The sequence below is a fragment of the Dermacentor variabilis genome, chromosome 10 (assembly GCF_050947875.1).
Source record: "Dermacentor variabilis isolate Ectoservices chromosome 10, ASM5094787v1, whole genome shotgun sequence".
In the NCBI taxonomy this organism is placed as follows: Eukaryota; Metazoa; Arthropoda; class Arachnida; order Ixodida; family Ixodidae; genus Dermacentor; species Dermacentor variabilis.
The window spans coordinates 114,818,438-114,845,401 of NC_134577.1; the positions used below are offsets into that span (position 1 = coordinate 114,818,438).

At 48.4% G+C, this 26,964-nt stretch overlaps 7 non-coding genes and 11 pseudogenes across 7 annotated transcripts; all 18 read right to left on the bottom strand.

Moving 5' to 3' along the window:
* Nucleotides 1–3,325: 3,325 nt before the first annotated feature.
* Nucleotides 3,326–3,444, bottom strand: LOC142561778 (5S ribosomal RNA; annotated as a pseudogene).
* A 525-nt stretch (nt 3,445–3,969) lies between these two features.
* On the bottom strand, nt 3,970–4,088 carry LOC142562732 (5S ribosomal RNA). The gene has a single exon (XR_012824047.1). It is a non-coding gene; the product is annotated as a 5S ribosomal RNA (ribosomal RNA).
* Nucleotides 4,089–4,610: 522 nt separating this feature from the next.
* LOC142562733 (5S ribosomal RNA) lies at nt 4,611–4,729 on the bottom strand. Its single transcript, XR_012824048.1, has one exon. It is a non-coding gene; the product is annotated as a 5S ribosomal RNA (ribosomal RNA).
* A 525-nt stretch (nt 4,730–5,254) lies between these two features.
* On the bottom strand, nt 5,255–5,373 carry LOC142561745 (5S ribosomal RNA; annotated as a pseudogene).
* A 525-nt stretch (nt 5,374–5,898) lies between these two features.
* LOC142562052 (5S ribosomal RNA) lies at nt 5,899–6,017 on the bottom strand (annotated as a pseudogene).
* Nucleotides 6,018–6,542: 525 nt separating this feature from the next.
* Nucleotides 6,543–6,661, bottom strand: LOC142561838 (5S ribosomal RNA; annotated as a pseudogene).
* A 525-nt stretch (nt 6,662–7,186) lies between these two features.
* On the bottom strand, nt 7,187–7,305 carry LOC142560994 (5S ribosomal RNA). The gene has a single exon (XR_012823526.1). It is a non-coding gene; the product is annotated as a 5S ribosomal RNA (ribosomal RNA).
* A 527-nt stretch (nt 7,306–7,832) lies between these two features.
* Nucleotides 7,833–7,951, bottom strand: LOC142561840 (5S ribosomal RNA; annotated as a pseudogene).
* A 526-nt stretch (nt 7,952–8,477) lies between these two features.
* Nucleotides 8,478–8,596, bottom strand: LOC142561982 (5S ribosomal RNA; annotated as a pseudogene).
* Nucleotides 8,597–9,120: 524 nt separating this feature from the next.
* LOC142562734 (5S ribosomal RNA) lies at nt 9,121–9,239 on the bottom strand. Its single transcript, XR_012824049.1, has one exon. It is a non-coding gene; the product is annotated as a 5S ribosomal RNA (ribosomal RNA).
* Nucleotides 9,240–9,764: 525 nt separating this feature from the next.
* LOC142562934 (5S ribosomal RNA) lies at nt 9,765–9,883 on the bottom strand. Its single transcript, XR_012824244.1, has one exon. It is a non-coding gene; the product is annotated as a 5S ribosomal RNA (ribosomal RNA).
* A 524-nt stretch (nt 9,884–10,407) lies between these two features.
* Nucleotides 10,408–10,526, bottom strand: LOC142562762 (5S ribosomal RNA). The gene has a single exon (XR_012824075.1). It is a non-coding gene; the product is annotated as a 5S ribosomal RNA (ribosomal RNA).
* Nucleotides 10,527–11,051: 525 nt separating this feature from the next.
* On the bottom strand, nt 11,052–11,170 carry LOC142561841 (5S ribosomal RNA; annotated as a pseudogene).
* Nucleotides 11,171–11,695: 525 nt separating this feature from the next.
* Nucleotides 11,696–11,814, bottom strand: LOC142561835 (5S ribosomal RNA; annotated as a pseudogene).
* Nucleotides 11,815–12,339: 525 nt separating this feature from the next.
* Nucleotides 12,340–12,458, bottom strand: LOC142562735 (5S ribosomal RNA). Its single transcript, XR_012824050.1, has one exon. It is a non-coding gene; the product is annotated as a 5S ribosomal RNA (ribosomal RNA).
* Nucleotides 12,459–12,983: 525 nt separating this feature from the next.
* Nucleotides 12,984–13,102, bottom strand: LOC142562069 (5S ribosomal RNA; annotated as a pseudogene).
* A 517-nt stretch (nt 13,103–13,619) lies between these two features.
* Nucleotides 13,620–13,737, bottom strand: LOC142562545 (5S ribosomal RNA; annotated as a pseudogene).
* A 526-nt stretch (nt 13,738–14,263) lies between these two features.
* On the bottom strand, nt 14,264–14,382 carry LOC142561268 (5S ribosomal RNA; annotated as a pseudogene).
* Nucleotides 14,383–26,964: the final 12,582 nt, after the last annotated feature.

A 26,964-nucleotide genomic window follows, 5' to 3' on the forward strand; every position in this document is an offset into this window, starting at 1 on the left:
GCTGGAACTTGACACGCTCTGAAAGTGCTCCCCAAGTGAGTCTGCTTGTTCAAGCAGGGTATCGCCTTGTGTGTTTACCAGGGGGAGTGAATAAGTTTGTCGTCCTTTTATCCTGTTAACCCTGTTCCAGACTTTCGCCTCATCTGTATAAGAGTTGATACCCGATAAAAACTTCTGCCAACTCTCTCTTCTGGCCTGTCGGCGCGTTCTCCTGGCTTGAGACTTTGCTTTTTTGAAGTTAATAAGATTCGCTGCAGTGGGAGAGGCGCGTAACGATCCCCACGCTTTGTTCTGTTTCCTACGGGCGATCGTACATTCGTTGTTCCACCACGGTACACGTCGTTTGCATGGCAAACCGCTTGCTTCGGATATGCATTTTGATGCGGCATCTATTATGAACGCTGTAAAATACTCCACAGCAGCATCAATTTTTAAAGAAGACATGCGATTCCAGGAGATACTAGTGAGAGTTCGGAATTTCTCCCAGTCGGCTGTATCGATCTTCCACCTAGGAGCCTGTGGTAGATAATCGTTTTCTTTATATGTTCTCAGCAGTATGGGGAAGTGGTCGCTCCCGTAAGGATTGTTTATAACTTCCCATTCGAGTTCAGACAGTATTGACGGGGAAACTAGGCTAAGATCAATTGAAGAAAAGGTATTGTTTGCAAGAGAGTAATAGGTGGGTTCTTTCTTATTCAGCAGACACGCACCGGACGAAAAAAGGAATTGTTCAACGAGACGTCCTCGCGCATCGATACGAGAGTCTCCCCACAAGCTGCTGTGTGCATTGAAATCACCCAGAACAACATAAGGTTCTGGCAATTGATATATAAAGGATTGGAATTCATGTTTAGTTAATTTGTAATGTGGGGGTATGTAAACAGAGCTAATAGTGATGAGTTTGTTTAGGAGAACAGCTCGAACCGCCACTGCTTCCAGAGGCGTTTGTAGCTGTAAATGTTGACACGCAATGCTTTTATGTATGACAGTGGCAACACCGCCCGATGATGCGACACCATCATCGCGATCTTTACGAAAGGTTATATACTGTCGGAGAAAGTTTGTGTGTTTTGATTTTAGGTGTGTTTCCTGTAAACACAGCACTTTTGGATTGTGTTGGTGGATGAGTTCTTGTACATCATCAAGGTTTCTCAGAAGACCTCTGATATTCCATTGTATGATTTGTGTATCCATATTTAATGTAAATTGGTGCTGTGTATACGGAAACAGAAATGATTAATTAGATTACAGGGCTCTTGCGAGGCCCTGTAACCGGGGTTTTGCCTTTTTTGGAGCGTTCGAGGGAGGCTCGCCGCTCCTTAGGCGCTTGGTGCGCCGTGGGGATAGGTGTTGTGTCCATTGCCTCTTGTGAGGCGCCGGACACGCGCTCTTGCGAGCGAGAAGTTTTTCGGGAGAGTCTCACCTCGGAAGGCGAGACCCCTGCGCCCACCAGCCCGGAGGTCGATGGGGCTCCCTGTGGAATTTGGCTGCGCCGGCTGTTGCCAGCGCTGGGGGGGCCCGGGGAGGTCGCGGCAGCCTCAGCTGCGCCTACCTTCGTGGCCACTATCTGTCCTGCGGGATCGCTGCGTGTAGCGCAGGTTGCCGCAGATAAGTCTTGTGGGGCCGGCAACCCAAGGGTAGCCTGGCCTGGTTGCTGGTTGGATGGAGTAGGCTTACCTACTTCCACCCTGGGGGCAGGAGCCAAAGGTACCTGCTCGCTGTACGCGGGCTGGGTACTTGGCAATGGCCGCTGCGACGCTGCCCCCCGACGCGCCGCATCAGCATAAGGTGTGCTGTGGAAAGGTGAGCACCGTTTACGGGCTTCCTTAAACGAAATATTTTCCTTGACTTTAAGGGTGATTATATCTTTTTCTTTCTTCCAGTTCGGACAGGAGCGCGAGTAAGCTGGATGGTCACCACTGCAGTTCACACAGTGAGGTGTGGTACTGCAGTTCTCGGAGGGGTGGCCCTGCACTCCACACTTTGCACAAGTTGTTTGACCATGGCAGCTCTGCGAGCCATGGCCGAACCTCTGACATTTGAAACACCTTCTAGGGTTGGGGATATATGGTCGAACATTTAATCTGATGTATCCTGTTTCAATCGTTTCTGGCAGTACGCTGGATGCAAATGTTAGGATAAGATGCTTTGTGGGGATTTCCTTATTGTCCCGTCTAATTATAATACGCTTTACATCGGTCACATTTTGATCTTTCCACCCTTCCAGCAGTTCAGCTTCTGTCAAATCCTGAAGGTCTGCCTCTGAGACGACTCCACGTGAGCTGTTCATTGATCGGTGTGGTGTAACAGAAACTGGAATGTTGCCAAAGGTCACCAGACTGTCTAGCTTTTCGTATTGATTTTTCTGTGGGATCTCAAGAAGGAGATCTCCACTTGCCATTTTCGTCACCTTGTAACCTGACCCTAAGGCTTCGGTCAAAGATTTTGAAACTATGAATGGTGAAATGAGTCTGGCCTGTTTTGCAGCATTCTCACTATGTACAACATGGTATTTCGGGTAGTTCTCTTTGGTGCGGGTCAAATATGAATTTATGTCATCGGTGCGTCCCCTCTTCTGAGGGTGGCGATCAAGTAGGCGGGGAAATGCGGGTGTTCCCATAAATTGTTAGTTCGTTTTCGGCAGCAATGGCGGCCACCCACCACGGAGCCCAACATGGGGACGCTGCAGGCGTTAACGTGTAAGGCTGCAGGCGCCAACCGTACATTGCCACTATAATCTAATATATTATACCCAAGGGAGGGCACACACACAAGGTTAACCCTAGCCGCCGTGAAGAAAGGAAGTAGATGGAAGAGAGGAGAAGACAGGAAAGATGTAAAAGTGGGAGAGAAAGTCGAAGATTGGAGAGGAGGACAGGAAAAGGCGACTGCCGATTTCCTCCAGGTGGGTCAGTCTGGAGGTGCCGTCTATGTGAAGCCGAGGCCGAAGAGGTGTGTTGCCTCCGCCGGGGGGCCTTAAAGGTCCAAGCACCCAGCATCGGCTCAACCTCCAGGATCCCCCTTTCCCCAGACACGGCTAAGCCGCGCACAGCTACACGCGGGAGGGTCCAACCCTCGTGTGCTCGGGTACGTGGTGTTGCAACACACCAAACGCCTGCTTACGCAGACGCCCCTGCGGGGTACACGCGGGAGGGTCCAACCCTCGTGTGCTCGGGTACGTGGTGTCGCAACGCACCAAACGCCTGCTTGCGCAGACGCCCCTGCGGGGATAAGTTACAGTAAATGCAACCACCCACACGTTGTGCAAATGAAAAAAAAAAACAAGACGTCCCAGAAGCACGCAATACAAAAGCAAAAAGAACGGTGTTATCAGCACTCGGTGTTCCCAGGTGGTCTCCCTCCCAAGTACTGACCGAGCCCAATGCTGCTTAGCTTCGGGGATCGGACGAGAACCGGCGTATTCAGCATGGTATGGCCGATGGCGAGAATGTGCTGTTTACGACTGCACCTGTATCGTGCTGCTATGTCGTGCAGTCGCCGAATGTATTGCTACAGCATACAGCACGTACGCGGCAGTCTTTCCGTGAACAATACACGCACGCGTCGTGTACGTTGATCACTCCGTTTGTGGTTGTTCGCTGCATGCGTGCGTGCTAGTGCTCACAAAAACAAGAGGGCGAGCGCCACATTTTGCGCGCGTTGCAGCCCACAAGGTGCCACTTTATTGATGCGTTGTCATTGAGCTGTATGCGGGTGTGATAAGTAAGCGGTTAGAAGCTTGTGCGACTAAATTTTGCATCATTACGTATACCGCTTACCACGGTCATCATTCCGCGTACAATATCGTGTAGTGGCCTGAATATTGTTGGTGTTACACTTCGGCGTTGGCTCTACCAGCAGGCTCCAGTTGAACGTAAATTACAGTAAATGCAACCACCCACACGTTGTGCAAATGAAAAAAAAAACAAGACGTCACTGAAGCACGCAATAAAAAAGCAAAAAGAACGGTGCCATCAGCACTCGGTGTTCCCAGGTGGTCTCCCTCCCAAGTACTGACCGAGCCCAATGCTGCTTAGCTTCGGGGATCGGACGAGAACCGGCGTATTCAGCATGGTATGGCCGATGGCGAGAATGTGCTGTTTACGACTGCACCTGTATCGTGCTGCTATGTTGTGCAGTCGCCGAAGGTATTGCTACAGCATACAGCACGTACGCGGCAGTCTTTCCGTGAACAATACACGCACGCGTCGTGTACGTTGATCACTCCATTTGTGGTTGTTCGCTGCATGCGTGCGTGCTAGTGCTCACAAAAACAAGAGGGCGAGCGCCACATTTTGCGCGCGTTGCAGCCCACAAGGTGCCACTTTATTGATGCGTTGTCATTGAGCTGTATTCGGGTGTGATAAGTAAGCGGTTAGAAGCTTGTGCGACTAAATTTTGCATCATTACGTATACCGCTTACCACGTCATCATTCGGCGTACAATATCGTGTAGTGGCCTGAATATTGTTGGTGTTACACTTCGGCGTTGGCTCTACCAGCAGGCTCCAGTTGAACGTAAGTTACAGTAAATGCAACCACCCACACGTTGTCAAATGAAAAAAAAACAAGACTTCACAGAAGCACGCAATAAAAAAGCAAAAAGAACGGTGCCATCAGCACTCGGTGTTCCCAGGTGGTCTCCCTCCCAAGTACTGACCGAGCCCAATGCTGCTTAGCTTCGGGGATCGGACGAGAACCGGCGTATTCAGCATGGTATGGCCGATGGCCAGAATATGCTGTTTACGACTGCACCTGTATCGTGCTGCTATGTTGTGCAGTCGCCGAATGTATTGCTACAGCATACAGCACGTACGCGGCAGTCTTTCCGTGAACAATACACGCACGCGTCGTGTACGATGATCACTCCGTTTGTGGTTGTTCGCTGCATGCGTGCGTGCTAGTGCTCACAAAAACAAGAGGGCGAGCGCCACAATTTGCGCGCGTTGCAACCCACAAGGTGCCACTTTATTGATGCGTTGTCATTGAGCTGTATGCGGGTGTGATAAGTAAGCGATTAGAAGCTTGTGCGACTAAATTTTGCATCATTACGTATACCGCTTACCACCGACATCATTCCGCGTACAATATCGTGTAGTGGCCTGAATATTGTTGGTGTTACACTTCGGCGTTGGCTCTACCAGCAGGCTCCAGTTGAACGTAAGTTACAGTAAATGCAACCACCCACACGTTGTCAAATGAAAAAAAAAAACAAGACTTCACAGAAGCACGCAATAAAAAAGCAAAAAGAACGGTGCCATCAGCACTCGGTGTTCCCAGGTGGTCTCCCTCCCAAGTACTGACCGAGCCGAATGCTGCTTAGCTTCGGGGATCGGACGAGAACCGGCGTATTCAGCATGGTATGGCCGATGGCGAGAATGTGCTGTTTACGGCTGCACCTGTATCGTGCTGCTATGTTGTGCAGTCGCCGAAGGTATTGCTACAGCATACAGCACGTACGCGGCAGTCTTTCCGTGAAGAATACACGCACGCGTCGTGTACGTTGATTACTCCGTTTGCGGTTGCTCGCTGCATGCGTGCGTGCTAGTGCTCACAAAAACAAGAGGGCGAGCGCCACATTTTGCGCGCGTTGCAGCCCACAAGGTGCCACTTTATTGATGCGTTGTCATTGAGCTGTATGCGGGTGTGATAAGTAAGCGGTTAGAAGCTTGTGCGACTAAATTTTGCATCATTACGTATACCGCTTACCACCGACATCATTCCGCGTACAATATCGTGTAGTGGCCTGAATATTGTTGGTGTTACACTTCGGCGTTGGCTCTACCAGCAGGCTCCAGTTGAACGTAAGTTACAGTAAATGCAACCACCCACACGTTGTGCAAATGAAAAAAAAAGCCAGACGTCAAAGAAGCACTCAATAAAAAAGCAAAAAGAACGGGGCCATCAGCACTCGGTGTTCCCAGGTGGTCTCCCTCACAAGTACTGACCGAGCCCAATGCTCCTTAGCTTCGGGGATCGGAGGAGAACCGGCGTATTCAGCATGGTATGGCCGATGGCGAGAATGTGCTGTTTACGACTGCACCTGTATCGTGCTGCGATGTTGTGCAGTCGCCGAATGTATTCCTGCAGCATACAGCACGTACGCGGCAGTCTTTCCGTGAACAATACAAGCACGCGTCGTGTACTTTGATCTCTCCGTTTGTGGTTGTACGCTGCATGCGTGCGTGCAAGTGCTCACAAAAACAAGAGGGCGAGCGCCACATTTTGCGCGCGTTGCAGCCCACAAGGTGCCACTTTATTGATGCGTTGTCATTGAGCTGTATGCGGGTGTGATAAGTAAGCGGTTAGAAGCTTGTGCGACTAAATTTTGCATCATTACGTATACCGCTTACCACCGTCATCATTCCGCGCACAATATCGTGTAGTGGCCTGAATATTGTTGGTGTTACACTTCGGCGTTGCCTCTACCAGCAGGCTCCAGTTGAACGTAAGTTACAGTAAATGCAACCACCCACACGTTGTGCAAATGAAAAAAAAAACGAGACGTCACAGAAGCACGCAATAAAAAAGCAAAAAGAACGGTGCCATCAGCACTCGGTGTTCCCAGGTGGTCTCCCTCCCAAGTACTGACCGAGCCCAATGCTCCTTAGCTTCGGGGATCGGAGGAGAACCGGCGTATTCAGCATGGTATGGCCGATGGCGAGAATGTGCTGTTTACGACTGCACCTGTATCGTGCTGCTATGTTGTGCAGTCGCCGAAGGTATTGCTACAGCATACAGCACGTACGCGGCAGTCTTTCCGTGAACAATACACGCACGCGTCATGTACGTTGATCACTCCGTTTGTGGTTGTTCGCTGCATGCGTGCGTGCTAGTGCTCACAAAAACAAGAGGGCGAGCGCCACATTTTGCGCGCGTTCCAGCCCACAAGGTGCCACTTTATTGATGCGTTGTCATTGAGCTGTATGCGGGTGTGATAAGGAAGCGGTTAGAAGCTTGTGCGACTAAATTTTGCATCATTACGTATACCGCTTACCACCGTCATCATTCCGCGTACAATATCGTGTAGTGGCCTGAATATTGTTGGTGTTACACTTCGGCGTTGGCTCTACCAGCAGGCTCCAGTTGAACGTAAGTTACAGTAAATGCAACCACCCACACGTTGTGCAAATGAAAAAAAAAACCAGACGTCACAGAAGCACTCAATAAAAAAGCAAAAAGAACGGTGCCATCAGCACTCGGTGTTCCCAGGTGGTCTCCCTCCCAAGTACTGACCGAGCCCAATGCTGCTTAGCTTCGGGGATCGGACGAGAACCGGCGTATTCAGCATGGTATTGCCGATGGCGAGAATGTGCTGTTTACGACTGCACCTGTATCGTGCTGCTATGTTGTGCAGTCGCCCAATGTATTGCTACAGCATACAGCACGTACGCGGCAGTCTTTCCGTGAACAATACACGCACGCGTCGTGTACGTTGATCACTCCGTTTGTGGTTGTTCGCTGCATGCGTGCGTGCTAGTGCTCACAAAAACAAGAGGGCGAGCGCCACATTTTGCGCGCGTTGCAGCCCACAAGGTGCCACTTTATTGATGCGTTGTCATTGAGCTGTATGCGGGTGTGATAAGTAAGCGGTTAGAAGCTTGTGCGACTAAATTTTGCATCATTACGTATACCGCTTACCACCGTCATCATTCCGCGTACAATATCGTGTAGTGGCCTGAATATTGTTGGTGTTACACTTCGGCGTTGGCTCTACCAGCAGGCTCCAGTTGAACGTAAGTTACAGTAAATGCAACCACCCACACGTTGTGCAAATGAAAAAAAAAAAACGAGACGTCACAGAAGCACGCAATAAAAAAGCAAATAGAACGGTGCCATCAGCACTCGGTGTTCCCAGGTGGTCTCCCTCCCAAGTACTGACCGAGCCCAATGCTCCTTAGCTTCGGGGATCGGAGGAGAACCGGCGTATTCAGCATGGTATGGCCGATGGCGAGAATGTGCTGTTTACGACTGCACCTGTATCGTGCTGCTATGTTCTGCAGTCGCCGAATGTATTCCTACAGCATACAGCACGTACGCGGCAGTCTTTCCGTGAACAATACACGCACGCGTCGTGTACTTTGATCTCTCCGTTTGTGGTTGTACGCTGCATGCGTGCGTGCAAGTGCTCACAAAAACAAGAGGGCGAGCGCCACATTTTGCGCGCGTTGCAGCCCACAAGGTGCCACTTTATTGATGCGTTGTCATTGAGCTGTATGCGGGTGTGATAAGTAAGCGGTTAGAAGCTTGTGCGACTAAATTTTGCATCATTACGTATACCGCTTACCACCGTCATCATTCCGCGTACAATATCGTGTAGTGGCCTGAATATTGTTGGTGTTACACTCCGGCGTTGGCTCTACCAGCAGGCTCCAGTTGAATGTAAGTTACAATAAATGCAACCACCCACACGTTGTGCAAATGAAAAAAAAAAACAAGACGTCACAGAAGCACGCAATAAAAAAGCAAAAAGAACGGTGCCATCAGCACTCGCTGTTCCCAGGTGGTCTCCCTCCCAAGTACTGACCGAGCCCAATGCTGCTTAGCTTCGGGGATCGAGCGAGAACCGGCGTATTCAGCATGGTATGGCCGATGGCGAGAATGTGCTGTTTACGACTGCACCTGTATCGTGCTGCTATATTTTGCAGTCGCCCAATGTATTGCTACAGCATACAGCACGTACGCGGCAGTCTTTCCGTGAACAATACACGCACGCGTCGTGTACGTTGATCACTCCGTTTGTGGTTGTTCGCTGCATGCGTGCGTGCTAGTGCTCACAAAAACAAGAGGGCGAGCGCCACATTTTGCGCGCGTTGCAACCCACAAGGTGCCACTTTATTGATGCGTTGTCATTGAGCTGTATGCGGGTGTGATAAGTAAGCGGTTAGAAGTTTGTGCGACTAAATTTTGCATCATTACGTATACCGCTTACCACCGTCATCATTCCGCGTACATTATCGTGTAGTGGACTGAATATTGTTGGTGTTACACTTCGGTGTTGGCTCTACCAGCAGGCTCCAGTTGAACGTAAGTTACAGTAAATGCAAACACCCACACGTTGTGCAAATGAAAAAAAAACAAGACGTCACAGAAGCACGCAATAAAAAAGCAAAAAGAACGGTGCCATCAGCACTCGGTGTTCCCAGGTGGTCTCCCTCCCAAGTACTGACCGAGCCCAATGCTGCTTAGCTTCGGGGATCGGACGAGAACCGGCGTATTCAGCATGGTATGGCCGATGGCGAGAATGTGCTGTTTACGACTGCACCTGTATCGTGCTGCTATGTTGTGCAGTCGCCCAATGTATTGCTACAGCATACAGCACGTACGCGGCAGTCTTTCCGTGAACAATACACGCACGCGTCGTGTACGTTGATCACTCCGTTTGTGGTTGTTCGCTGCATGCGGGCGTGCTAGTGCTCAAAAAAACAAGAGGGCGAGCGCCACATTTTGCGCGCGTTGCAGCCCACAAGGTGCCACTTAATTGATGCGTTGTCATTGAACTGTATGCGGGTGTGATAAGTAAGCGGTTAGAAGCTTGTGCGACTAAATTTTGCATCATTACGTATACCGCTTACCACCGTCATCATTCCGCGTACAATATCGTGTAGTGGCCTGAATATTGTTGGTGTTACACTTCGGCGTTGGCTCTACCAGCAGGCTCCCGTTGAACGTAAGTTACAGTAAATGCAACCACCCACACGTTGTGCAAATGAAAAAAAAAACGAGCCGTCACAGAAGCACGCAATAAAAAAGCAAAAGGAACGGTGCCATCAGCACTCGGTGTTCCCAGGTGGTCTCCCTCCCAAGTACTGACCGAGCCCAATGCTGCTTAGCTTCGGGGATCGGACGAGAACCGGCGTATTCAGCATGGTATAGCCGATGGCGAGAATGTACTGTTTACGAGTGCACCTGTATCGTGCTGCTATGTTGTGCAGTCGCCGAATGTATTGCTACAGCATACTGCACGTACGCGGCAGTCTTTCCGTGAACAATACACGCACGCGTCGTGTACGTTGATCACTCCGTTTGTGGTTGTTCGCTGCATGCGTGCGTGCTAGTGCTCACAAAAACAAGAGGGCGAGCGCCACATTTTGCGCGCGTTGCAACCCACAAGGTGCCACTTTATTGATGCGCTGTCATTGAGCTGTATGCGGGTGTGATAAGTAAGCGGTTAGAAGTTTGTGCGACTAAATTTTGCATCATTACGTATACCGCTTACCACCGTCATCATTCCGCGTACATTATCGTGTAGTGGACTGAATATTGTTGGTGTTACACTTCGGTGTTGGCTCTACCAGCAGGCTCCAGTTGAACGTAAGTTACAGTAAATGCAAACACCCACACGTTGTGCAAATGAAAAAAAAACAAGACGTCACAGAAGCACGCAATAAAAAAGCAAAAAGAACGGTGCCATCAGCACTCGGTGTTCCCAGGTGGTCTCCCTCCCAAGTACTGACCGAGCCCAATGCTGCTTAGCTTCGGGGATCGGACGAGAACCGGCGTATTCAGCATGGTATGGCTGATGGCGAGAATGTGCTGTTTACGACTGCACCTGTATCGTGCTGCTATGTTGTGCAGTCGCCGAATGTATTGCTACAGCATACAGCATGTACGCGGCAGTCTTTCCGTGAACAATAAACGCACGCGTCGTGCACGTTTATCACTCCGTTTGTGGTTGTACGCTGCATGCGTGCGTGCAAGTGCTCACAAAAACAAGAGGGCGAGCGCCACATTTTGCGCGCGTTGCAGCCCACAAGGTGCCACTTTATTGATGCGTTGTCATTGAGCTGTATGCGGGTGTGATAAGTAAGCGGTTAGAAGCTTGTGCGACTAAATTTTGCATCATTACGTATACCGCTTACCACCGTCATCATTCCGCGTACAATATCGTGTAGTGGCCTGAATATTGTTGGTGTTACACTTCGGCGTTGGCTCTACCAGCAGGCTCCAGTTGAACGTAAGTTACAGTAAATGCAACCACCCACACGTTGTGCAAATGAAAAAAAAAACGAGACGTCACAGAAGCACGCAATAAAAAAGCAAAAAGAACGGTGCCATCAGCACTCGGTGTTCCCAGGTGGTCTCCCTCCCAAGTACTGACCGAGCCCAATGCTCCTTAGCTTCGGGGATCGGAGGAGAACCGGCGTATTCAGCATGGTATGGCCGATGGCGAGAATGTGCTGTTTACGACTGCACCTGTATCGTGCTGCTATGTTCTGCAGTCGCCGAATGTATTCCTACAGCATACAGCACGTACGCGGCAGTCTTTCCGTGAACAATACACGCACGCGTCGTGTACTTTGATCTCTCCGTTTGTGCTTGTACGCTGCATGCGTGCGTGCAAGTGCTCACAAAAACAAGAGGGCGAGCGCCACATTTTGCGCGCGTTGCAGCCCACAAGGTGCCACTTTATTGATGCGTTGTCATTGAGCTGTATGCGGGTGTGATAAGTAAGCGGTTAGAAGCTTGTGCGACTAAATTTTGCATCATTACGTATACCGCTTACTACCGTCATCATTCCGCGTACAATATCGTGTAGTGGCCTGAATATTGTTGGTGTTACACTTCGGCGTTGGCTCTACCAGCAGGCTCCAGTTGAACGTAAGTTACAATAAATGCAACCACCCACACGTTGTGCAAATGAAAAAAAAAACAAGACGTCACAGAAGCACGCAATAAAAAAGCAAAAAGAACGGTGCCATCAGCACTCGCTGTTCCCAGGTGGTCTCCCTCCCAAGTACTGACCGAGCCCAATGCTGCTTAGCTTCGGGGATCGGGCGAGAACCGGCGTATTCAGCATGGTATGGCCGATGGCGAGAATGTGCTGTTTACGACTGCACCTGTATCGTGCTGCTATATTTTGCAGTCGCCCAATGTATTGCTACAGCATACAGCACGTACGCGGCAGTCTTTCCGTGAACAATACACGCACGCGTCGTGTACGTTGATCACTCCGTTTGTGGTTGTTCGCTGCATGCGGGCGTGCTAGTGCTCACAAAAACAAGAGGGCTAGCGCCACATTTTGCGCGCGTTGCAGCCCACAAGGTGCCACTTAATTGATGCGTTGTCATTGAACTGTATGCGGGTGTGATAAGTAAGCGGTTAGAAGCTTGTGCGACTAAATTTTGCATCATTACGTATACCGCTTACCACCGTCATCATTCCGCGTACAATATCGTGTAGTGGCCTGAATATTGTTGGTGTTACACTTCGGCGTTGGCTCTACCAGCAGGCTCCCGTTGAACGTAAGTTACAGTAAATGCAACCACCCACACGTTGTGCAAATGAAAAAAAAAACGAGCCGTCACAGAAGCACGCAATAAAAAAGCAAAAGGAACGGTGCCATCAGCACTCGGTGTTCCCAGGTGGTCTCCCTCCCAAGTACTGACCGAGCCCAATGCTGCTTAGCTTCGGGGATCGGACGAGAACCGGCGTATTCAGCATGGTATGGCCGATGGCGAGAATGTGCTGTTTACGACTGCACCTGTATCGTGCTGCTATGTTGTGCAGTCGCCGAATGTATTGCTACAGCATACAGCATGTACGCGGCAGTCTTTCCGTGAACAATAAACGCACGCGTCGTGTACGTTTATCACTCCGTTTGTTGTTGTTCGCTGCATGCGTGCGTGCTAGTGTTCACAAAAACAAGAGGCCGAGCGCCACATTTTGGGCGCGTTGCAGCCCACAAGGTCCCACTTTATTGATGCGTTGTCATTGAGCTGTATGCGGGTGTGATAAGTAAGCGGTTAGAAGCTTGTGCGACTAAATTTTGCGTCATTACGTATACCGCTTACCACCGTCATCATTCCGCGTACAATATCGTGTAGTGGCCTGAATATTGTTGGTGTTACGCTTCGGCGTTGGCTCTACCAGCAGGCTCCAGTTGAACGTAAGTAACAGTAAATGCTACCACCCACACGTTGTGCAAATGAAAAAAAAAACAAGACGTCACAGAAGCACGCAATAAAAAAGCAAAAAGAACGGTGCCATCAGCACTCGGTGTTCCCTGGTGATCTCCCTCCCAAGTACTGACCGAGCCCAATGCTGCTTAGCCTCGGGGATCGGACGAGAACCGGCGTATTCAGCATGGTATGGCCGATGGCGAGAATGTGCTGTTTACGACTTAACCTGTATCGTGCTGCTATGTTGTGCAGTCGCCGAATGTATTGCTACAGCATAGAGCACGTACGCGGCAGTCTTTCCGTGAACAATACACGCACGCGTCGTGTACGTTGATCACTCCGTTTGTGGTTGTTCGCTGCATGCGTGCGTGCTAGTGCTCACAAAAACAAGAGGGCGAGCGCCACATTTTACGCGCGTTGCAGCCCACAAGGTGCCACATTATTGATGCGTTGTCATTGAGCTGTATGCGGGTGTGATAAGTAAGCGGTTAGAAGCTTGTGCGACTAAATTTTGCATCATTACGTATACCGCTTACCACCGTCATCATTCCGCGTACTGTAGTGGCCTGAATATTGTTGGTGTTACACTTCGGCGTTGGCTCTACCAGCAGTATCCAGTTGAACGTAAGTTACAGTAAATGCAACCACCCACACGTTGTGCAAATGAAAAAAAAACAAGACGTCACAGAAGCACGCAATAAAAAAGCAAAAAGAACGGTGCCATGAGCACTCGGTGTTCCCAGGTGGTCTCCCTCCCAAGTACTGACCGAGCCCAATGCGGCTTAGCTTCGGGGATCGGACGAGAACCGGCGTATTAGCATGGTATGGCCGATGGCGAGAATGTGCTGTTTACGACTGCACCTGTATCGTGCTGCTATGTTGTGCAGTCGCCGAATGTATTGCTACAGCATACAGCACGTACGCGGCAGTCTTTCCGTGAACAATACACGCACGCGTCGTGTGCGTTGATCACTCCGTTTGTGGTTGTTCGCTGCATGCGCGCGTGCTAGTGCTCACAAAAACAAGAGGGCGAGCGCCACATTTTGCGCGCGTTGCAGCCCACAAGGTGCCACTTTATTGATGCGTTGTCATTGAGCTGTATGCGGGTGTGATAAGTAAGCGGTTAGAAGCTTGTGCGACTAAATTTTGCATCATTACGTATACCGCTTACCACCGTCATCATTCCGCGTACAATATCGTGTAGTGGCCTGAATATTGTTGGTGTTACACTTCGGCGTTGGCTCTACCAGCAGGCTCCAGTTGAACGTAAGTTACAGTAAATGCAACCACCCACACGTTGCGCAAATGAAAAAAAAACACAAGACGTCACAGAAGCACGCAATAAAAAAGCAAAAAGAACGGTGCCATCAGCACTCGGTGTTCCCAGGTGGTCTCCCTCCCAAGTACTGACCGAGCCCAATGCTGCTTAGCTTCGGGGAACGGACGAGAACCGGCGTATTCAGCATGGTATGGCCGATGGCGAGAATGTGCTGTTTACGACTGCACCTGTATCGTGCTGCTACGTTGTGCAGTAGCCGAATGTATTGCTACAGCATACAGCACGTACGCGGCAGTCTTTCCGTGAACAATACACGCACGCGTCGTGTACGTTGATCACTCCGTTTGTGGTTGTTCGCTGCATGCGTGCGTGCTAGTGCTCACAAAAACAAGAGGGCGAGCGCCACATTTTGCGCGCGTTGCAGCCCACAAGGTGCCACTTTATTGATGCGTTGTCATTGAGCTGTATGCGGGTGTGATAAGTAAGCGGTTAGAAGCTTGTGCGACTAAATTTTGCATCATTACGTATACCGCTTACCACCGTCATCATTCCGCGTACAATATCGTGTAGTGGCCTGAATATTGTTGGTGTTACACTTCGGCGTTGGCTCTACCCCAGGTGAAAATTTCCAACTGGGAATGCAACTGGTTCCAGTTCAACTGGTTTATGGAACAATTCCCAGTTGGTCCCCATTGCAACTGGTCCCAGTTGATCCCCATTGCAACTGGTCCCAGTTGGTCCACATTGCAACTGGTCCCAGTTGGTTCCCATTGCAACTTGTCCCAGTTGGCCCCTTTGCAACTGGTTCCAGTTGGTCCACATCGGAACAGGTTCCAGTTCCTATTGGAACTGGCATCGATTGTGCAACAGGGATAGTGAGCCATGGCCAGCAGGAACCACTGGTAAACGTTTACATACAAATGGGATTCAAGCTGGCCATAGCTTGTATGCTTTTTGTGGTTACCATTGCGTGTCGCAAAGAACCAGCCGGTTCAGTGAACTTCATGCAGCCGAAGCAGCTTCGCGTTGAAATCTGACATTTATTGGAACACTTGAGCTACTGTTTCGCGATGAAACGTCTTGAATGCTCCCTTGATGACCTTGCACACGTTTACACATTTCGTAACTCTTCTACATCACCATCTGAAAGAAATATTTATATGCATTCAGTAAAAAGGCCACCACTTCATACAAGCAATTCTACTTATACATCATACAGACATGTGTATCAGTAGTCTATGCGCTTTTGTTACACGTTAGGCAGAGCTACAGGTGCGCGCCAGTATACGCTTAATACTTCTATGTGCTATTCAAAGCACAAGTCTTGCACGACACTGGTTCGTATTGACACGTGAACTTTTCTCGGTAACTGCACTCACCTACTGGCCACTTAAGTTTATCGCTCTGCGCAAGACGCAACTCCATGGCTGTAACTTACTCGAATGTTATCGTTGATTCTAGTTGTTGTGTACATATGTTATCGCCTAACCAGATTCCTAACCTAACCAGAGTAATCAGATTGTATGCGCGACACGAATTGTGTAGTACTTTATGGAAGTAATGCGGGCACCATCGTTTACGCCGGAACCTTCGGCAAGTTACGTGAAAAAAAAAACCCCGACGCGTTTGACTCGCAGATAATGGGACTCAAAAATAAGCACCAAGCTCGCAAGCATTGATGTGTACAAACGTCACGTAGTAGAACACTCGAGTCAACAACAATGTGCTTCAGTATTGGTACCTTTGTGATAAAGAACCACTTGCACTCGGAACATAAATAAGTTCAATATATAATTACCTCCAAATGGCAGAATCAAGAGCAGGGAAAAGTGCGCCCGTCAATCCACACACGATGGGTCCACAAAGCCGCGTAGTCGGTGTTAAAAACAGGTGCCATCCGTTGGCCTGTAATCATGCCGTCTTCCAAAGGTGAAAATGTCCAACACAAATACTACTTAAATGAGGTTACGCAGGCAATGACACCACAGGTTCCTCTAGAAAAATCTTCACAACCGCGCACGCCTCGCTCCATGTCTCGCTGGAATAGCTTGCTGTTAATATGGCTGCCGAACCAGCACGTTTCCACAGTTTCGTATTTGTGATGAAATTTCTCGCTATTAATAAATATTACGCTATCTATGTGAGATAACAATATTATTTCACTTTTATTTGACATAATTTAAATTTATTTCTATATTATTATTATTTGAGCCAGAGAGGTTTCAGCCGATCATGAGAAGATACGCAACTAATGTTTTTTTTCAAAATGGTGGTTGTTGTGGTCATGGTAGAGCACGGTCGGTGTAAGCATCATAATATTCTTTCACCGTGTGGAAGAGTGTACTAGACTAGCCATGGACGCGTAGTAAGTGTGCGTTGTGTGGCTCTATGCTCTGCGGAGCATTTTCTTTTCCTTTTTTTTCTTGTTTTTTGTCGTAGGGAAGTAATCGCCGTGCTGCAAACACCAGTTGTTTCCACCAAATGCCATACAGCTCACTAGCGCTTAGCTAGGCAACGATGTCAGTGGCACAAAGTTGGTGCAACATTACCATAACCCCGCGGTGTCGGTCAGGCACGCAGCGGTAACGTCATGAGACGAACCAATGCCTCATTCCAGACAACAAAAGATTAGGGCCAACATTCACAAATTTAGTGCGCTGAAACTAAAGCATGCATACGTGTCAAGGCAATGTGCTCCACATTTACGCAACAGGATCCTGCATGATTCAGTAATCCATATAAATAAATATTGTGTCGGAAAAAACCCATCTCTGATGTCGCACTCGTTGCAGCATTATATCGCTTAACTCAACTTTTTTACGTTAACAGTTGTACGAGTACAGATCCCAACTACTACCAGTTGCTACTATACAACTGGTCAAAGTTCCAGTTGGAATCCAAATGGAACCACTTGCTTCCAGTACAGCTGGTTCAGGTTCCAGTTGGATCCCAACTGGGACCATTTGCTTCCAGTACAACTGGAGATGGTTCCAGTGGCGTTTCCAGTTGCATCCCAACTGGGACCATTTGCTTCCAGTACAACTGGAGATGGTTCCAGTTGGATCCCAACTGGAACCAGTTGCATCCCCGTTGGTTGCTAACTGGGACCAGTTGACCTGTAACTGGGACCAGTTGGTTTCCTACTGGAACCAGTTGGTCCCAGTCAATACCAGTTGGAACCAGTTGGATTCCAGTTGAATATTTTCACCTGGGAAGCGGGGACGTAAGGCCTAAGCTACTGCCGCGTCAGAAACAGCCTATTTTTTTCTCCTTTTTGTGATTTTTACTAGAGTTATCTGGCACCTACGGAGATAGTCATCGAAAGCAGCAAGCCGGTGTACCCTTCCAGACCTCATCAGTGCGTGCGATCGCCAACACAAACAGACGGAGCGCAGAAAGTGTGTGGTGTGCTTACGAGAGCGTTGGAAGAAATATTTGAAGCCGTCGACTTCGTGATTTCTTGTGCCATGCTTCGCGTGTGCGTCGCAGACGAGAACTCCACCACATACACGTGCATTCTAAGCAGCACACATGTTCAAGGCGTGGCGAAATAAGTAGCGTCCGATTGGCGCACCCAGCGTACACTTTTGATTTCTGCTCTGTGTGTGCGGACCGTTGCCGCGAAGTGGTGAACGCCAGCCCTTCGCAACTTTCAGAAGTAATGGTACGATCAGTAGCGATAAGTTTTTATCACCTGGTTATCGCTGCCATTCTGCGTGTGCTATACAGCGTGTGAGCCGTTTTGCCGGCTGCGATGGACGTGGTGACCGCGACGTTCGAGCTGTGCTCTTGCTGTTATGAAGTGCGTTTGCAAGCTACAAATCGTGATATATGTGTGCGATGTGTTGCAGCGTTACTGGGTGTAGAAGTGGTCGTACTACGCGATGTTCGTGTGCTCAGAAGTGAACAGAGCATAAGTGTTGCCGATGGCGTTTTCTTATGTAGTAGCCCGATAGAGAAGCCCTTTTACACCGGCCGTTTCTGCTTCGTACATCTATCGTTTGTTTCAAAAGTTGTTACTGCACGGTTAAAGATGCTTCTATCGGTGGGGGGAAATTAGGGAACATCATTATAATTGCATACGTCAAGAGGTTCGGCGCTGTCGTGAAATGTGGACGCGCCTGAGAGCACTAATGTCATGAATGCAAATTTCTGGCAGCCTTGATTTTCATAATGTGGTTACTAGTGTGAAGATCAAGAATTTCTGGATTTCACCAAGTAAAATGCTTTATATTTTGTGATGCAAGCGGCTTCCATAGCCAAAAATCTGAGCTGCGTGTTTTGGACTAGTGACTAAGCACGGAGTCTGGTTGTGAAGACACCAGTGGCATGGTAGATGAATATGTTATAGATAAGAACTAAATACTACCTTCTTATTAACTAAAAATTTTACGCTTGCTGACAAAAAGCAATATGAATGAAATAATGAACACGTAGGACGAATAGTAACAAGTACGTAAGTGTCACAGGTATGGTGTTATATAATATTCTGCTAGAAGCCAGCAGAACTGCGTGAAAGAAATTTTGCCCAGAGTTCTTCCTCACTGGCCAGCCATGGTCACGTTACTAATGCAGGCAGAATTGGGTAAGCGAAAGTTAGTGGTTACTTTGTTTATCCACCCTATTTGATTATCTTGTTCGTGTCGCCTGTTTTGGCGCGAGCCTTCAGTTTAAAGCGAACAATAGCACAAGTACCAGCATTATATGCCTGATAAGTGCTTTATTTTCTTTCCTCGTGTTCATTCTGCCAACAGTCATTAGCAAATAATGTGCATTAAACTGATTTGGGCCTGTAAAGTGTGTCCATTAAATGTTTTTCCAGTGCACTTTCATCTGCCAGTAAGCTTACTGCTACCTATCATTCGTGGGTGTGGGATGTTGGACGCTATAAGTGGCTATCTGACTGATCTTTATTTTGAATAGGCCACGGTTCCACTCATTAACTGAACCGTTTTCAGCTGCGCTGCCAGACTATAGAAAGGGGACCTCGCCTCTTGTCATTCTTTAGCATGTTCATGGCCACAGTGCGTTGTCCCTGAGAAGTCAGCTGCTATCACAATACAAAACGTGCCTATTGGCTGCTATGAGTTTATCCTGAACATGAATTTTTCCAGTTATGTAACCATTGGTTATGTGACCGAAGCCAGCCAATGAGCACGAACTGCTGGCAAAATTTTCAAGTGACTCCGCAGGCAGAGTGTCTGCTCCCTATATTATGTTAGCCACACTGCTTTGTCAGTGTGCTGAATTGCTCTTTTTTGACAGAAGTTTGCTACCCAGCCAGACAAGATATTGCCAAACCATCATTTTTATGCCTGTACATATGGTCACTTCTTTATTTTATGATATTCTGGACATGACACCCATCACACCCATGTGTGATGCATCACTTCAGCTACACCAATAATCACACAGCTAAACCTGCCACATATAGTTAAGTCATTGATATAGGCAGAGGAAGATGATGCACGCATGTAACAGTTACTCATCCCTTGAAATGTGAATGACCCAAACCTATGCGAGCATATCAATCACAACCATCCAGCAGCACAAGTGAGAACACTTGTGCTATCACAATCCAAAACAAGTTGAATAGTACCACCGTCTCAGCTGGTTTGTCGTGATTACCTTGCCTGCAAGTTGCTTGTTTATATTGGATAGGCTTCCTACTTTATGAATTAACAGCTTTAACAACATTTACTGCGCTAATGAAGGCACAGCACTGATACCAGTACTGAAGGAGGAATATACAAGTAAGGCAGATAACTTGTGGCTAAGTTCAAAAATAAACAGGTAAAACTATGTCGAACAAACCATTTTCATATTAGAAGATATACCATCAGCAATTAATACACATTCAGAACATGCAATTAGTGCCCTGTGTGGGAGATTGAGACCTGTGATGCTAAAAACCCGTTTGCCTTTTAAATATTGACATAAAGAAAAATTTCAGTCTGTACTTCTGTGTCGGAAGGTATAATATCAAAGGAGAGATGCAAAACGAATTGTGCATGTAGTAGTCGCTTATGAATGTGCTACTCAAGTTGTGCCAAGCATAGCTATCTGTTTGCAAAGCATTGGACAAGGTACCACATGTATTTGACACATTAAAAATCTTTTGCATTGAACATTCTGAGCTCTAAATGTGATGCATGCTGTTTTCAGCTACAAATAGCGTGTATACATATTTGACCTGCACCACAAAGTGCTAATGTGACAAAAAATGTGTACACCTTAGTGTTATGTTGCTTTTCATGGTGTCTCAGTTTAGTTAACACAGTTTTGAATTTACAGATTGCTTCACATGTTCATAGCTAAAAACCACAGAAAACTATTTACATTGTGACTGCGAGGTCACAACACGAGGATTTGTGTGGTAGCCTTCCTGTTCATCGGTGTGTCCCTGCACTATAGATGTAAAACGTCACACCTGCAAACCTGAGCATCCACCCTTACATTTCAAACACTTTTTGAATGCTCGGCAGTTATGCTTACAAGCACACTGTGACAGCAAATCTACACCACCTTAATTTAAGTGCGATGTAAAGGGTTGTTTGTGCATAGCCAAGCTGTTCAAGCGTGCCTGCAGGGATACAGCATTGTCCAGTGGCACCGTAGAATTCAAGCGTAACAGTGAACTAGCAAACAAAGCGGCTGATAATACTAAGGTGACCCATATGTAGGAGCATTATATTATCTAACCCACACGCGAAGTTGCTTTCAGTGTGCTGAATAACCACAGCTTTGATTTACCAAGTTATATTGCTGCACACACACAGCGCTGAAACAAAGTCTGTACAATGGTGAGAAATGCGCCAACGAATGAAAGATTACTTGTGATGTGTGGATTTGAATAGTAGATGTGAATGCATACCCAATTCACCAGTACGCATGTTTTATTTTGGAACAATTTTACATTTGGTACAGAGGCTGAGCCACTACGGCCTCTTGACTGCAAATTTCTGTGCTCTCACAGGGCTAATGGGAGTATCATTCATTTGGCTACCCGAATAGTGAATAGGTAATAGAGCACTACAATCCTTCAGTTTTACGCAGAGCACCTTGTGCATTATTCACAAAACTGAACCTAAGAAAGTATTCGCTGGTTTGTTATGGAAATAAAAAAATGGCAATGAATGTTTCATCACTTCTTGTGCGGTCCTGTCTTCTGCCCTACGTGCCTTCATTTCATTGTCATGTTCTTGTTAAAACATGCAACTAATTAAGAAATGTGAACACAAAACTACTAACTACATCAACCTTTTCACACCACAAGAGGTCACTGAACTCACTGCTAAGCTGCACTTGATAATCTCAGTTTGATTTCAAATAAATACAGGCACTGGCCAGCTGTTCATGTTATGCTATGCACTTTTCATTTTCCTAAAATATGGCTGTGCATGAGCTAGCTAGGTTGTCACTGCATAAATACATAAACAACATGCAGCCCATGCCCAACTAACTCATATAACCTGAGTAGAGCTTATTTTTTATATGTAGAGCAATCAAAATAGAACACGCACGTATGATGCGGACAGTATCAAACAGTCTCAAGACGAACATCCTTGTTTGGTGACACGGGTGAGAGAGGGAGCATGCCTGTCAAGGTACTGCTTAATTTTGTGCGCTTTGGTAATGTTTGCATAACATATTGACCACAAAAAAGACGGGGACAGAGGGAGAGAACACATTAACAGCACGGGCGGTAACTTTCAACTGTTTTATTCACGGCAGCCCGTGGGCATATATAGGCAAAAAGAACATGCGCAGATCGCAGCAAACAAGAATACACATCAGCTTAGCGTGGCAACCAATTATCAAAAAAATCTATTTCCGATGTAAACAACCTAATGGAGGTATCGCTAACACAGTCTTCGCCTTTCTTTTTTATGTGATAACCCTCCATCAGTTCACGTGCAGTCTGGTCATGGCTTTTCCCCAGAATCTTTATCTCCTCAAAAAGAGGTGCACAGCGACAGGTATTGCAGTGCGCAGGTAAGTGCGCCAATTCATCTTTCGTTAACTTTTGTTCACGTTCCCTGGCTCGATCATTTAGGCACCGTCCAGTCTGCCCTACGTAGGACTTGCCACACGCCAGGGGGATTTCGTACACAACTCCTGCATTGTATTTTGCATACGGCTTGGTGTGGTTCTTACCATAACCTTGCCTTCCTTCAGGATCACGAGAGGTGCGGGGGCAGAGCCGCGCCAGCTTAAAACGGGCTGAAAAGACAAGGGGGACTCCAAACCTGCCTGCCACCTTCCTTAGGTTGTGAGCGACCCTATGAATATACGATCTTATGGCCATAGTAGTCGTCCTCACCCTTGCTTTGCCCCTAGATCCTTTTACCTTCTGCAGGAGGTTTTCCACCACTGGCGTTACCATCGAGTCAGGGAACCCTGCCGTCTTAAGACGAGAAATCTGATTGTCAAAGGCAAGGTGCATCTTGTGCACACACGATTTGCGGAGAGCCGATTCTAAGCAGAGCATCGCTACTCCTCGTTTAACATTCTTTGACTGGGAGGAATCATATGGCACCAAGCCCTTCTGTGCCCGAGGGAAGTACTGCCAGCACGTGTGGCCTTTAGCAAAGGAAATGCGTAGGTCTAAAAAACGCAGGGCATTGTCGAGTGGAAGTTCGTGAGTAAAAGAAAGCCCTTTGCCAAGTTGTTTAAAAACGGCTAAAATGCTGTCACAAGAAGTTAAACTTCCTTGCCCGTTAAAAACAATTAAAAAGTCATCCATATACCTAAAAACTTTTAAAATGTTTAAGAACGCCCCCCCCCCAAATGCCCGATCAAGCGCTTTGTCAATGGTAGCTAAAAAAATGTTACACAAAAGCGGCGCAATGCACGAGCCGATGCAGATTCGACGTTTCTGCAAATAGAACTGTACGTCATAACTGATAAAAGTGCTATTAAGATAAGTTTCTAAAAGAGTTAAAAAATCTTCCACCGAAATACCAGCTGCGTTCTGGAAGGGAATGGTGCCATTTGCTTCAATACACATCCTCACAGCAACAAACAAATCTTTGAGGAACGGAGTAGAAAAGATCTACATCAACCGAAAAAGCCGGACCTATGTCCTGGTTAGCCCTTAGAAATTCAACAACCTCGTCAGAGCTTTTGGCTACAAAGGGGTCAGATATAACAAGCGTCTTTAAATTCCTCAAGATGAAGCGGCTAACTTGAACCTGCCACGTTCCACGCTCGCTAACTATCGTCCTGAGAGGGATGCCGGGTTTATGCGTCTTCGCAGTAAAGAAAACACTTAGCGCGGCACCTGGAGCGCTACTGACGTCCCTAGCTAGTTTATCGAGATTAAGAGACTTGCACATTCTTATAACCCTGCTCTTTACTCTAGTTTCAGAGTTCCTAATAGGTTTAAAATTCTTCTTCAGTGCCTCAGAGGCTTTAGCACCAAACATGCCCTTCGGGAGCACAACAAATCCTCCTTTTTTGTCTGCTTCCAAAAGAACAAGCTCGTTGTCTTTACAAAACGTCAAAGTCCTATGAATGGCGGATACAGTTCGATTGGAAGCCGTTTGCGAGACACTCCTGCTAAGACAGGCAACACCTTCCAACAGGCACCTGTCATGGTGATCCTGCGGAGCCTTCTTCGCCACCCGCCTGTTCAGAGCAGCCAGTTCATGGGCAGGAATTTGATGCTCGACGCTGCACTTCGGTCCTTTAGCAAGCAGGGCGGTAACGTCTTCTGGGATGCTTGCGTCGCCCAGAACAAGCGGCTTATTTCCTTGTCCCTGATTAGCCCTCGTGCCCTTCCATGCCCTAAGGAAATGTCCAACCATGTTGTTCCAGTAATACTCGGTCAACTGATGAGAGGCACGTCTAGCAGTCTTCAAATCCTTTTCCGCATGCCATTCTGTATCTTTAGTAAAGCATATGATGCGAAGCCAATCGTTGAGCAGTCTAACTTGCTGCCACAACTCAGCGCGGAGAATTTTGCATAGGCGCTTGATGTGACCCCCACGACGGAACGACACACCCGAACAGTGCACTCACTTCCAAAGGTATCAGGCCGCGCTTGATTCAGAAGCCGCTTGCTCGGCAGGTAGTCGCCACGATGTAACTGATGAGGGATTCTTCGTTTGGGGACACCACGGACGATGGAACACAGAAAGAGGGGCCATCTGTCCGAGATATATGCTTCAGAAGAACTTCACTTTGGCCTAAATGGTATTTACTGCATATCATATTGACCGCAAAAAAGACGGGGACAGAGGGAGAGAACACATAAACAGCACGGGCGGTAACTTTCAACTGTTTTATTCACGGCAGCCCGTGGGCATATTGTCACATATAAGAGGGAAGATAAAATAAAATGGTAGATGAAGAAAGGTTTCAAGAAGACGACGAGGATGGCGTTAAGAATGACGTGGATTAACCAAAGATGAAAGAAGATAAAGAAGTTCTCAGTGAGGTGACAAGAGATGATTGGTGGAGAAGTATCCGGCGAGATGGAAAGCGATGATTGGTGGAGAAGAGGAGAAGACGAAGAGAAGGATTACGTGGACTAACAAGAAGGCTATAAAAGGGCGAGGAGGGGCGAGACACAGGGGGGGAGAAGAAAGCAGCGGAGACTCGGCGGGTCAGGGACGGTACGACCGGAAAAGAGCGACACCGGCTACCGCTCCGGTGAGCTCGCGTTCTACGGCTTTGCACCGCAGACCCTGCCGTTCCTGAGCCCGTTCCGGGGAGTCCACGGAGGACGCTACCACCTGCTACGGCCAGGGGTGTCTCTACCGCTGTTGCCACCCTTCCGGGTGGTGCCCCAACGCCAACATCATCGGCCACACCTCCACGGGCGCTTGGACCGGGAGCGTGTACGACGCAACCAACGACGCCTCCAGCGACGCCAGCCCTCGAACGTCGAACGCCACTCCGACGCCGGCTACGGGACCCACACCACGCCACATCCGCACCGAACCAGACGTGAGCACGAACGCCAACCACTCTCAATAGAACGCTCGTGGCAGTGTTACCGGTTCGTGTGTACTGATAGTTTTTGTATCTTGTGTGTTAGTTTTGTTAGGTTTGTGTGCTGCTGTTCGTGTCGCGTGGGTGGTATTAAATGTGCATCTGTGTGGGTACACCTGTCGCCTAGTCCATTCTTTCGGCCAGAGTGTTCTCCGGAGGAGATCCGTGACAAAGACAAGTGGCGAGCCTGCCAGGATTCATTTCCTCGTTTCTTTTAGCTTTGTCTCAGATCTTTCCGATCTCTCGACGGCAGAAAGCATGGATTTGGCAAAAACGCCAGAACTTGCGCTCAAGCTAGGGCTAAGCAAGGAAGAGGCGATGCGTCTCTCGGACGAGAAGAAAGAAGAAGCAAAGAGGCAGAGAGAGGAAAGGGCGCAAGCACGCGCAGACGCTCGCGAAGCAGAAAAGCGAGAGGCTAGAAGTGCTCGCGAGGCCGAAGAGCGAGAGGCTAGAAGAGCTCGCGAGGCAGAAGAGCGAGAGGCTAGAAGAGCTCGCGAGTCAGAAGAGCAGGAGAAAAGAAGGATAGAACGTGAGAAGCAGTTCCTTTTGTGGAAACAGGCGCATATCGCAGGAGGATATGAGGGGGTCATGGACGATAATCAGCGTTCCTTTGCGGGTACCAAATCTCCTAGGCCGGCCAGGGTTTGTCCAAGAAAGTTGATGGCTCCTTTTGATGACAAAAGAGATGATTTGGACGCGTATCCGCAACAATTCGAGCGGATAGCTCTGGGGCAAGACCAAGCTGCATGCGTTGCCGGCTCTCGGGCAGAGCTTGTTACACCACCTGAAGTTCCACAGCTGAAAGGAGAGAATATGCCGCTGGGAAATGAGGTTGTGAATGGAGCACCCAAGTCAAAAGCAGCAATGCCGGTAGTGGTTGGGCAAATAACGGACCATCCTGTATTGGTGCTTAGAGACAGCGGAGCCAACACACCTTTGGTTAGGAGAAGCCTGGTGAAGGACGAGGAGCTTACAGGGCAAACGTCGACCCTCACTCTCGCAGATAGCACAGTAGTGTACCTTCCTGAAGCCAGGATTCTAGTATGGTATGGTATGAAGAACTTTATTGAGGTCCTGAGGGATCAGTCTGGGACTGATGCGGGCCGCTCCCACGTCGGTACAGAGAGGCCGAGCCCCTCTGCCATCACACGGGCCCTCTGGACAGCCCTGAGTTGGTCCGCTAGCACTTCACTGTGCAGCATTCGCTGCCACCACTGTTCACCTCGAGAACCATCACCGGCCAACGCCAAGCAGCGCCACAGCATGTGTTGTAAATCGAGCAAACCCCCACACTTACTACAATAGACTGAAACCCCGCAGTCCGGATTAATTTTATTCATGATGACCGGGTTAGGGTACGTCCGTGTCTGCAGAAGCCTTAATGTAACCGCCTGCGGCCTACTTAATTTAGGATGTGGCAACGGGAATGCCCTGCGCCCTAAGTAATAGTGCTTGGCGATTTCGTTGTAGGTTAACAGTTGGTCCCTGTACTCAGGAGCGGGAGATCCAGCCCCTTCAGGGAGTACACGGCACACTAATCCTCGTGCCTCCCTGTGCGCCACCTCGTTGAGGTTACGCGGGGCTCCCTCCACTGTCCCCATGTGCGCCGGGAACCAAGTAACGGTATGCGAAGTGATATCCCTACCCTGCAGCAGTGTGTCCACGCCATATTATACTGGGCAGGTAGTGGCAAAATGCGTAGAGCAACCCATCTAGATCTCATCGTGGGAAACATTACGGGTGCAAGAAGTGTCGAGGACCCCGATCCCGAGTGGAGGATGCTCGA